At 45.4% G+C, this 12500-nt stretch overlaps 1 protein-coding gene across 1 annotated transcript in view; it reads right to left on the bottom strand.

Annotated features, from left to right (window-relative positions):
• rarab (retinoic acid receptor, alpha b) overlaps positions 1-12500 on the bottom strand; it is a gene marked incomplete at its 3' end in the record, with an annotated part of 148226 nt that overhangs the window by 73456 nt on the left and 62270 nt on the right. The gene's annotated exons all lie outside the window — the stretch shown is intronic.

Genomic DNA, 12500 nt, shown 5'->3' with positions numbered 1-12500 from the left:
CGTGCCACTGGCCTGCGTGCCACTGGCCTGCGTGCCACTGGCCTGCGTGCCACTAGCCTGCGTGCCACTAGCCTGCGTGCCATTAGCCTGGCGTACTCACTAGCCCGCGTACTCACTAGCCCGGCGTACTCACTACGCTAACCACTAACGCTAACCGCCAGCCTGGCGAATGCCCGCTCGGCGTAATTACCAGCCCGGGCGCCACCAGCCTGGCATAACCGCTAACCACTGGCGCAACCGCCAGCCTGGCGCATTCACCAGCCTCGCGCACCACCAGCCGCTAACCACTGCTAACCGCCAAACGCCAGCCTGCGTATCGCTATCCCGCGCATTCACTAGCCTGTATACCACTAGCAGCTAAACGCCAGCCTGTGTAATATCCCAGGCTAGCCTGGGCAATACCACTAGCGGCTAACCGCTAGCCTGTTAGCCTAGCCCGCGCACCACTAGCCCGCCAAGGCGCAACCTGTGTACCACTAGCAGCTAACTGCTAGCCTGGGCGCACCGCTATCCCGCGCATTCACCAGCCTATGCACTCACCAGCCGCTAACCGAGGAAAGCGCCCCCAAAGCCATGCCGCCAGTGAAGGACAGATATTTCTTAAAGTTTCACCCCGTGCATGTTGATGCCACAGGACTGAGTTGCTTTGGCAACGTGAGTGTGGCCGGTCTGTCCTAGCGCTAAGGAAAGACAGATGAAGATGAAGTGGCAGAGGGAGAGGGAGAGGGAGAGAGAGAAGGTCTGGTGTGAATTCATTGTTGCAAGCAGTCTCACGAAGTTGCTTCATCATTATTTTATTAGAGTAATTGACAGCAAAGTAGCCTAGATTTAGGATGGTACAGCGCCGTACATGTAGAAATGAAAGTAGAAAGTATTTCTTACAATTTGCAACTTTTGTTTTTTTCTATGGATATTATATCCAGTCTAAATTCGTTTTCATGTCTAAATCCAGACTAAATTTGTATTAATGTCTAAATCCATTCATGTCATGTCATGTTTTTTTTTTGTTTTTTTTTAATCAAAAACCTGTTTACAGCTTTTTTCAGTTCACGTCAAGATACTCAAATACAAGATGGAAAACTTGTGTCAACTGAGCAATTCTGTTCTAGAGAATCATTTCACAAGCAGAGCAAATGCATTCCAAGTGATTCACTGGGAATTCATTTTGAATCGGAATCTTCAAAGTGCGCTTCAAATGAGTTCCAGTGAATTCCTCAACTGTGCAGAGGGAGCTAGTTGGCAAGCCTGGTCATCAAGCTACAGTGAGACAACCAGTCCCTTGAAGCCCACGCGTCCACCTAAAGAGGCTCTCCTCCAGTTATAAATCTCTGCTAGATTCGAAGCTCAATTTCGCTCTACTTTTATGATCTCTGCCCTCCTGAGCTAGGGCCACATTAGCCTCTTGGACACGCAGGTCTGCGGAGGCTGCCAGGAAAGTCTGATTGGAAATAAATGAGCTTAGCTGTGATTTTATGACCACACACACACACACACACCACGTCCCATCACTGTGCTGTCCAGACTAACAGTCCCCATAGTCACGCAAAGATGACATCATCACCCCGGGACCGAAGCGGAGGAGATAAAGCTTAATGTGGGTGTAATCTTGCCTGTCCTTTCTTCACTAAATCCCCATAGTTAATTTGGTCGAGAAACCAGCTGATCTCATGCAGAGACATGAATAGCGGGCCTTGAATAATTGAAGTATCGCGGCAGATCTTCCTTGCTCGGTCACGTTATTTCCTTGTCTCACTCATACACGCGAACACCTCTCAGCCCATCCTGCAACCCTCACACACATGTGTGCTTGCGTGTGTGTGCTTGCATGTGTGTGTGCTTGCGTGTGTGTGCTTGCATGTGTGTGTGTGTGTGTGTGTGTGTGTGTGTGTAACATCTCCACATCCACAGCCAATGAGCAACCAAGGCACACCATATGAGGCTGTGCCAGTGTGTGTTCCCAGACCACCCCCACCCTAACTCCACCACCCTGTGTCGACTCAGCCCTCACCGTGATATCCAGCACACGTCTGACGGGGTGCAATGGAGAAGAAAAGAGAGTGAGAGAAAACATGAGAGGAGAGAGAGAGAGAGAGAGAGTCTTAGACTGGGACCCTGAGGCACTTCCACACCAACTCCACCTCAGCATGTGAGAGATACCCACTCTCCAGGGAATCATAATCTGCAGGGAGAGGAGAGGAGAAGAGAAGAGAAGAGAAGAGAAGAGAAGAGAAGAGAAGAGAAGAGAGGACAGGAGAGGAGAGGAGAGGAGAGAAGAAAAGAGAAGAGAGGAGAAGAAAAGAGAAGAGAGGAGAGGAGAGGAGAGGAGGGATGAGAAGACAGCGGGTCGAGTGTGTGGGTGGACGGTGAGGGGGAGCGGGCGGGGAGCATGCGCGGAAAGTCAGGGGATCCCCTGGAGCTGGCAGTTTTACGTGGCTTAATCTCCCTCCTCCAGCTAATAAGCTTCAAAACGCCCATGTAATTAATTACTCTTATCCCCACGGGGGGGGCATTCCTGCAGCTCTCATCTCTGCATTCAATTAACCCACTTAATACTGAGAGAAAGACAGAGAGAGAGGTGGAGAGAAGGAGAGAGAGGGAGGGAGGGAGGGAGAGAGAGAGAGGGGGAAGAGGAGGAGAACAGGGGAAATAAAGGGAGAGAGGGGCAGTGAAAGAGAAAGGAGAAGAGAGAGAGAGGAGGAAGGAGGGAGGAGAGGAGGAGAGGAGAGGAGGAGAGGAGAGGAGGAAGGGGATCCGAGACAGATAGATACAAAGAGGCAGACAGCAGGGGAGATTTACAGAGAGAGAGAGAGAGAGAACATGCAGAGATGGAGACAAAGAGACAGATAAGGAGGGGTGTGGAAAGAAGAGAAGGAGAGACCACAGACCTCAGTGAGGGAGGGAGGAGAGGAGGAGAGGAGGAGAGGAGAGGAGGAGAGGAGGGAGGGAGAGGAGGAGAGGAGGGGAGGAGAGGAGGAGAGGAGGAAGGGAGGGAGGGAGAGGAGGAGAGAGAGGAGAGAGAGGGAGGAGAGGGAGAAGGAGGGAGGGAGAGGAGGGAGGAGAGGAGGAGAGAGAGGAGGAGAGGGAGGAAGGAGGGAGGAGAGGAGGAGAGGAGGGAGGAGAAGTGTGTTAAAGGAAAAGGGGTCAGTACCAGGCATCAGGGGAGAGAACATGCAGGGTGTGCTAAAAGAGTGAGGAATTAAGATGACATGTCAAGAGGGGGGTGTGTGTGTGTGTGTGTGTGTGTGTGTGTATGTGTATGTGTGTGTGTGTGTGTGTGTGTGTGTGTGTGTGTATGTGTGTGTGTGTGTGTGTGTGTGTGTGTGTGTGTGTGTGTGTGTGTGTGTGTGTGTGTTTGGAGAGGTGTGAGGTCCTCCTGTTCTCTGAAACTCAACAGGGAAGCATTAACACTCACAAGTGCCATCATAGCCAATGGGCACAGAGTGCATCACAACAACAAAAAATAGTGTCTGTAGGTCTGTATGTCCGAGTATAAAAAATAGTGTCTGTAGGTCTGTATGTCCGAGTGTATTTGTTCACATGTCTATGCGTGTCTCACATGTGGGTCTCTGAGTGTGTGTGTGTGTGTGTGTGTGTGTGTGTGTGTGTGTGTGTGTGTGTGTGTGTGTGTGTGTGTGTGTGTGTGTCTGTTAGCAGTGCAGAGGTAGCAGCGTGTAAGCAGTTAGTAAGTGTGATGGGACACTATCAACAGTACCTTCAACTGATACAGTGGGAGAGCCAACAACCATTCACCCAACCGGCAGACCATGCATAGACTTCGGCACAAACCAGACATGTGTTTGTGTTCTGTCACTTCAACAGGGTCACATGACCTACATTAAGTCCAGCTCCAACATGGCAGCACAGAGTTCTATAATCTGGCACACAAGCAATTTGGGACATACGACTCTGGTAAGCCATTGCAATATGTTATGGTATGGATTATGGGGAACTAGCAATAAGACATGAGACTACTACTTGACTCCTCAACTTGCATACCAAGTCATGCATACATATTTATGTATACATACTCCCATGATTGCACAAACACACACACACACACACACACACACACACACACACACACACACACACTTACATGTGCACTACAGATTTGTGTAGTGTGTTTACAGGGAAACAGGAGTACACACACCCAACACCCATGCAAACAGCAGAGGCAGCAGGATTTCCATACAGCTAGACAGCTTCTATTCACTGCTCAGCGTCCTTCAAATGTAGGGCAATTCCAAATGTCTCATTCCGACTGCGTTTCCTCAAAACACACAAACACACACAAACACAGACACACATGCACACATGCAAATCTGCACAAACATCCCCCACACACACACACACACACGCTACACACACACACACACACAAGATTCTGAAGACATCCACTTGGCACTTCCCTCACACACGCACACGCACACATACACACACAAACACACAGGCACACACACAGGCGCGCGCACACACACACACACACACACACACACACACACACACACACACACACACCGTTTCAGAGCGCTGTGTCTCGCATGAGAGCTCTCACAGCTCCTCTCAAAGCAAGGGGGGTGAGTAATGATTAGAGCCCTTGAGCAAGTGGAGCACCATTCGTCAGATAGCACAGCACACAGGGCTGGGTTAGAGCCAAAGGATTAGCAGGAAAAACCCACTGTCAGACGGTACAACTGACACACACACACACACTCACACACACACTGAACGCATGCATGAGAAAACAAACACACACTTACACACAGAAAGATACAAACAAAATGGTATACAACACACACACACACACACACACACACACAGACAAATAAACACAAATGCACACTCACACAAAGGAAGATACAAACAAATACACTATGGTACATACACACACACACACACACACACACACACACACACACACACACACATAGAAACAAGTAGACATTGACACACAAATACGGTATATAAACAAAGACAAACAAGCACACGTTGTTGCACACACACACAAACACAAACACAAACACACACACACACACAGAGATACTCTCAATCAATTTAGACTCTTACACACACACACCAATCTGTTTGTAGGAAAGATGAACCCCAATGTTTGAGTTGAGTTGAGAGCTTAAACACAATCAGCTGAAGCTGGCGTGTGCTTGTTGAGAGGACTGCAGGACCACGTGGTGAAAGGTGTGGGTTTGGCACGGCTGCCATGCCTGGGAGCTGAGCCGTCACCTTACAAGCAAACAGGCCTGTTGTATATAAATACAAAATTACACACACAAACACACACACACACACACACACACACACACAAAACAACAAGTTCACATGAGGACATGCATTTCTCCTTATGTGAACCTGTGGGTAGGATGGCATCCCGCATCGCCCTGGAACATTCCAGTGGTTTGCCCCGTCTCGTTCCTACTGGTCCCGTGGAAACATCAACCTGAGGCAACCCAGCCGAACAGGCGACCCAGCCTAACAGGCGACGCAGCCAAACAGGCAACCCAGCCAAACAGGCAACCCAGCCTAACAGGCGACGCAGCCAAACAGGCAACCCAGCCAAACAGGCAACCCAGCCGAACAGGCAACCCAGCCAAACAAGCAACCGAACAGGCAACCCAGCCGAACAGGCAACCCAGCCAAACAGGCAACCAAACCCAGCCGAACAGGCAGGCAGGCAGGCAGACCTGAAAGCAGACCACCACCACCATCATCATTATCATGGCCGGGTTTGGGCTGGCAAAGTGAGGGTGGCAGAGCAACGATGGCTGGCGTGTGAGGAGTCTGTGTGCCACGGCGGACACGCGCGCGTTGCCTGACCACAACCCCACCTTCTCCGCTTCCCGTAAGGAGATTGTGACGCAATGTCTGCAAAGCCTGACCTCAGCCTGTCCAGCCCAGCCCAGTGCACCACACCTTCCCCTTTCTATGGACGAATCCAACTCCGTGGGGTTCAACCAGATGCCAGGAGGCAAAGGAAACGGGTCTGGACCGGGTCTAGGCTGCCACTGACCCAAATCAGGGTCAAGGCCATTCATTACCAGGGCCAGAACTGAAGTGGCTAATCCGGCTTAGGAGAGAAAAAAAAAAAAACCTATTTGTTCCAACCATCCACTAAACCAGTTGATTCAAATCAGCTAATTAGTGAAACCACACGGTAGAACCAATGGCCGGTAGGACTTTTCCTTTCTGAAGCTCGGGTTATCTACCTTCGCTGGTCGTTGCTAATCTCCTAGATTACTCCAGAAATGCAACCTCAATACCATTGGCCAAAGGAGTACATTTAGCATTACTGGCTTGTCATGAGACAAAAGCACATTGTAAACAATTGATTGTATTCATAAACTGCACAAAAGCCTATGTAAAATAAAGTAGACACAGCGCTAGCTTCAGATACAATGTACAGACTGACTGAGCACATTGAGAGCGAAGAGGGCAAAAAGCCCAAATTGAGGTCAGCAGTAAAGTTTTACACAATTCAGGAAATGAAGAAAGTGCTGTTACTTGTCCTCTCCCTTCCGTTCCCAGCACAATCAGAGATGACCACAGATATACGTAACTGCAACCAAACCCTGGGACCAAGTATTCCGCAACACAGCCAAGGTCATCACAATGCCACAGATCAAGTTGGTGTTCCCTCATTAGCAGAGCATCTAAAACCTATTCACCTGAGACCAGGAGGTCTATTATTTTTATTTTATTTTATTGGTTTATTTGATAGGGACCATGCATATTTATGAACATTGTATAAAAAACACCATATAAATATGCCAGTTAACTACATAAAAAAAACCTACTTTAATATTAATTTATTAATAATTAATGTATTATTAATTCAACAGCTCTATTACTCTATACTCCAAAGCATAACCTGAGTCATGTCATATTTAAAGAATGAGTAAGATTCAGATTCAGCATGTCTTGCTTCATTCACTTCTGCCTTATATGGACGGACACACACACACCATATGGACACATACTGTACCATGGCTCTGACGATGGCACAAAGGACATGCAATTCAGGAAACACAGTTTCATCACCGAGTGGTATTTCCCACAAATAACCCAAAGATGAAATACTGTCCACTCAATCCAGTGCAACATTCACCATTCAACTGCAACATTCACCACTCCACTGACATATGGCCAAAAATTGGCTCAACATCACAGAGTAAAGAAGTTAAATCTCCACAATGTTGATTTATTTTGAATAGCTTTTTAAAAGAATTTTACCTAGCTATTTACTACCAAAATCCTTTTGCCTGAGTCACGTGAGAGGGGGCAAGTCTTGGACTAGATTGTATACAGAGATCAGGCCCAGAACCATATGCTCTCTGCCGGTGATGTAGTAGCCTACTCGAGTCCGGTCTCGAGACCGAGTTCTGCTTTCTCGGACTCGACTCGGACTTGTTCCTTCAAAGACTCGGTCTTGACTCGGTCTTGGACCACAGTGGGAGGAGAAGGACTCGTAATTTCAGAGCGAGTCCTCGAGACCAACGCATTTTTATGTTCATATATAAAAATAAAAAAAATAAAAATGAAATTTCACGACGGCCACGTCTTTGCCCCTTGTTGGTCTTGGTGCCCCCTTCTTTCAATATTCTGCTTTGGGTCCGTTAATAGCGATTTTTATTTAGCCTATAGCCTGTCAAAATAATCTTAGCATCACAGCGCAAACTAATTCAGTCTTACACAGTGGAGAAAATGACAGCGCATGGCAAGACAGAAAGTGCGTCCAAATTCACCCATTCTTCTCAGTTGAAATACTCGCAATCGCTAAGCCCACTCATCACACAGGCACAGGGCCGTAGTCACCATAGACATTGAGGGGGACGTGTCCCCCCCAATATTCAAATATGACCAAAATGTCCCCCCCAATATTCGGACATAGAAAAATAAAGAAAGAATAAGCAAGCTATACTAGACCTACAGGAAACCAACACATTATCTGAAATGTAATCAAGCGTAAATACTTGCCTAAAATTAGTGACCTATGGTTTCAGAGTAGCCTACACCCCTGAGTGGTTTGTCCTGGTAATTTTCCGTTTTTCGTTAGTGGCGTGCGCTATCAAAAGCTTCCATTTACTGCACCATACTGCGGTGAGGTAGGGCTGTCAACAATATCGCAAAAGCTACCGGTACAATTTTCACAAAACTTCTTGGAAAGGTGTAACACAGGCTAAGGAAATCCCATACATGTTTGGAGCCGATCTAACTGAAAGGGAACATTTTCCATATTGTAGCCTATTCTCGCAATGATAGCGAAAGTGAAACGTTTTATTTTAAATGATGAATTTGTGAAAGCCTGTGTCATTTCTTTCAAGTCTTTCAACATAAATAATGCATTCATATGCTAGTAGTAATGCCAGAAATTACCGTGTATAGGCATCTTAGAAATGATTGTTGCATATTATTTAGATGCGCACTCAATCGCGCATCCATGCAGGCAAAACGTGATTAAATGTGGCGACGTTAATGTGAATCGCGGAAAATAACCAAAGAAAGGAATTTGCACCTCCATTCATCAATTAAAGGCTGTAGTAGGCCTAGTGTTTCTACATGTTGGCACAAAACGTCATTTCTGTCAGAAGCCAGTCTATAATGCATACAGGGGTACACATGAGATGAGTCAGACAGAAGAGGGGCCTGTCTTAGTAGCCTATTCCTGAATCCTGTCCCTTTCAAACTACGTTAAAATTGTGTGATTAGCCGCCAGCATAATACAATCTAAATTAAAAGACAAAATCTTATTAGGCTCCAAACCTATGAGTCTAAGCCTTAGTTTAAAATAATCTTCAGGTGTAAGTAGTAAGTCAAAGAACCACATTCTGTGTAATATAGAGGTTATCATAAGATACTCAGGATGAACCAGTGAAGTTGCTTCTTCTCCACCCTTCTCTTTTCACAAAACTCAATGGGCATCTGTGTCCGTCAAAAGTTTGGAATAACCTAATTGACTGACCTAACTAACGACTTGTTTGTGATTTTTAATAATCTTTTTGCATGGTAGGAAATGTATTGAAATTCTGTTTGGGGGTCCCTCAGACCCCACCACAGATTTGGTCCCCCCCAATGTTGACATCATGACTACGGCCTGTGACAGGCACATGTATCACATCACATGAAAGAACTTTTTTTCAGCTTTTAAACAATGTTAGCCGCTAATTGCTGTGGTGAATGGTTCGCGAGATAAGTAAATAATATAATTACATTTAATCATAACGTCTACATAAGGTGCTACACCCATCTCCCTACCCATTCATCTCGGTGGAATACTTCACGAACCCTTCGTTCAACACATGACAAACCATATATCAGAATAAACAGCAGACCTTCCCGAACACAAAGGTGTAAAGCAGTGGTCCCCAAACTTTTTCTTCCGAGGGCCAGCTCACTATGCCTGGCTCTAAGAGAGGGCCAGAGACTCGGAGTATATCAGTAACCATAAGCTTAACGCTGTGAACAAAGGCAGTCTACCTTAGTTGAATATTCCATTACATTTAATCTATAGGCTATTGCAATTTAATACCATTGTTATCTGTGTTTATATTGCCATCTTGCTATATCAGTGTAAAATGTAGCTCAAATGAAATAATACTAATAATAGCATTCTCAAAACTATAAGCAGGGAGTCCCAAAAGTATTTTGAACTTTGCATACACAACTCAAGTTGTGAACAAGCAATATCCTACAAATTTAAAGTTCTCAAACTATGAGTTTTATGAAGTGGTGGCAGAAACATCTGAAATGACCACCATTCTAACTTTCACTCACCTGATGAGAACTTTGTGAACTCTGTATGAATATTTGAACGAGTGAATAAAAAATATAAATAATTATACCAGAAAATTCCAGAATTATGACTTGAATAGAAGTTAGTTAGTTATTAACAATTAATTGATAAACTTTTAGAATACTTTGAGCACTGATGCAGTCAGCAGAGGCCTCTTACATTGTTTGCAGGTACAGTAGGCCTACTATACATTTCATTCCGTTTTCGATGGCAAAAAGCAAAAAAACAGCGCCAAAACAACCACTAGTGGACAAAAAAGAGTATTACATGTGTACTGTTAAAGGAGAATTCGGTGTGATATTGACCTAAAGTGTATTGAAACATGATACCGGGTGTGAGCGATGTCTCATAGCCCATCTAGAGCTTGTCCCTGCACTCCAAAATCTGGCTAGTTAGCCCGATGCTACCAACAGCTTTTTCAATAGTGGTGCTTTCATCGAAGACTAACCATGCAAATAAATCACTGTTTTACACCCATTTCACGAGGCTCAATGTATCTCCACACTTCATTGGTAGACTTCCGAGGGCCTGACATTTAAAGCGAGACATTGAGAACTTTGAAAAAGCACTGGTAGTTTACTTACAAGACCATTTATACAGACAGTATCTTCCACGGTTTAGCGTTTGCAGCCATCTTGAATTTAGTCACGATAAGTCGAGCAACGCAGTAAGAATGAACAGGTATGATAAGGGATCAGATTCCAAAATAATTTCAGTGGAAATGCATGGATTCCAGTTGCTGCTACTGGAAGAAACTGGAATCCATGCATTTCCACTGAATTAGCTGTTGGTAGCATCGGCTAACTAAAGCCAGATTTTTGGAGTGCAGGGGACAAGCGAAATGGGCTATGAGACATCACGTTCACACTTTCGGTATCATGTTTCAATACACTTTAGGTCAATATCACACGAATTCTCCTTTAAGACCCGCCATAGAGAATGAATGGGGAAATTACGGAGGTTATAGTTTGGCGATGTCGTTTCTTCGTCGCGGGCGGATCCTATATACCACGGACATGTTTTGGGGGGCCACCTAAAATGAGGTGGCGGGCCGTAGTTTGGGGACCACTGGTGTAAAGCAGTCCCCTGTACAATAAGCCGTTCCAGAGTATTCCGGTTAAATTAAAAATGTAATCTGCAGCAAGGTCTACATTCATGTCTCCAACTTTGGTCTTTAGGTTTCACAATGTGTTTAAATCGTTCTTCATGATTTCATAACAGGCCAAATACAAAATAAATGTTACAAATATTGCCTAGATATAGGTAAATATTAAAATCAGAGGATATACAGCTGAGTAAGAGTTTGTGAAAGGAGTCTTAATGATCAAAAAATGCTAAGCATGCATCTAGGTTGCATCAGTTTCTTAAAGCTGAGCTGTGCTTAAATTGTTCAATACATGATTCCATAACAGGCCAAATATAAAATAAATATTAAATATAGCCTAGACATCTAAATATTAGATGATCAGATTATTTACAGTTCTATGTAATATGTCATGTTTCATGTTTTTGTAATGTTTCATACAGTGATTCAGGAATAGGCTAAATACAACTTATATATAGCCTACAACTGTATAGTTAACTTTGGCCTTGGTGCCCTGACATGTGGCCTTTGTGCCCCCCACCAAATATGCCCAACTGAAGGCCAAGTGGCCTTGCCCCTAAAATGGTGAAATTCCAAGCCTGGGCCTAACTGTTGATTATTAATAGGGGTGATATTAAATCATGAATATGAAAACTGACATGTTTTTATGGTCTTGATCTCGACTTCGGTCTCGACTCTAAAGGACTTCGGTCACCGACTTCGGACTTGCTTCCTCAAAGACTTCGGTCTTGACTTCGGACTTCGACTGTATTTGAAAACCAGCGGACTGGGTCTGGACTGGTCGACCCTTCAAAGACTCGGTCTTGACTCGGACTCGACTGTATTTGAAAACCAACGGACTCGGTCTCGACCCTTCAAAGACTCGGTCTTGTCTCGGACTCGGCATAGGCGGTCTCGTCCCCATCACTACTCTCTGCAAATAGACCCTGTGATTAGGCAACTAGAGACCAGGGCACTGGTCAACAAAAAATAAATGTGGCTTTCAGTCACCTGGTTGTCCTTCCCTTACTGAGGCAGGTACAAACTGACAGCCAAGTAATCAGAAAAAGTTCAGTTACAATGCGGGCAAATGGCTGCCATATTACATCTAAATTTAAGCCAAGAATGCCATTCATCATCTATGGCTTGACGTGCTACCAACATGACTCGACTGATTAATATCACTGCAACTCTGGTCGTCGTGGCTACTGTGAAACATTGTGAAATATCCACATCCGTCTTCTTCAGTTAAAACACTGCACTTCAGCTAGTACCGTATTTTTGATTCTGTGTCAGAAAAACAGTGCAATTATTATTAATCATTGTGACTGTCAAGGATTGTGTGTCAACCGCCAGCAACTGCACCAACACATCTCCCCCTGCTGCAGCTGAGCGCAGCGTGTCCCAGCACCATTAACAGTCTGTGTTCCTCAGCACCACTAACAGTCCTCAGGACCACTAACAGTCTGTGTTCCTCAGCGCCACTAACAGTCCTCAGGACCACTAACAGTCTGTGTTCCTCAGCGCCACTAACAGTCCTCAGGACCACTAACAGTCTGTGTTCCTCAGCGCCACTAACAGTCCTCAGGACCACTAACAGTCTGTGTTCCTCAG

The sequence above is a fragment of the Alosa alosa genome, chromosome 6, assembly GCF_017589495.1.
Source record: "Alosa alosa isolate M-15738 ecotype Scorff River chromosome 6, AALO_Geno_1.1, whole genome shotgun sequence".
Classification (NCBI taxonomy): Eukaryota; Metazoa; Chordata; class Actinopteri; order Clupeiformes; family Clupeidae; genus Alosa; species Alosa alosa.
The sequence above is the reverse complement of the archived record's forward strand: the minus strand, read 5'-3'. Positions and strand labels throughout refer to the sequence as shown.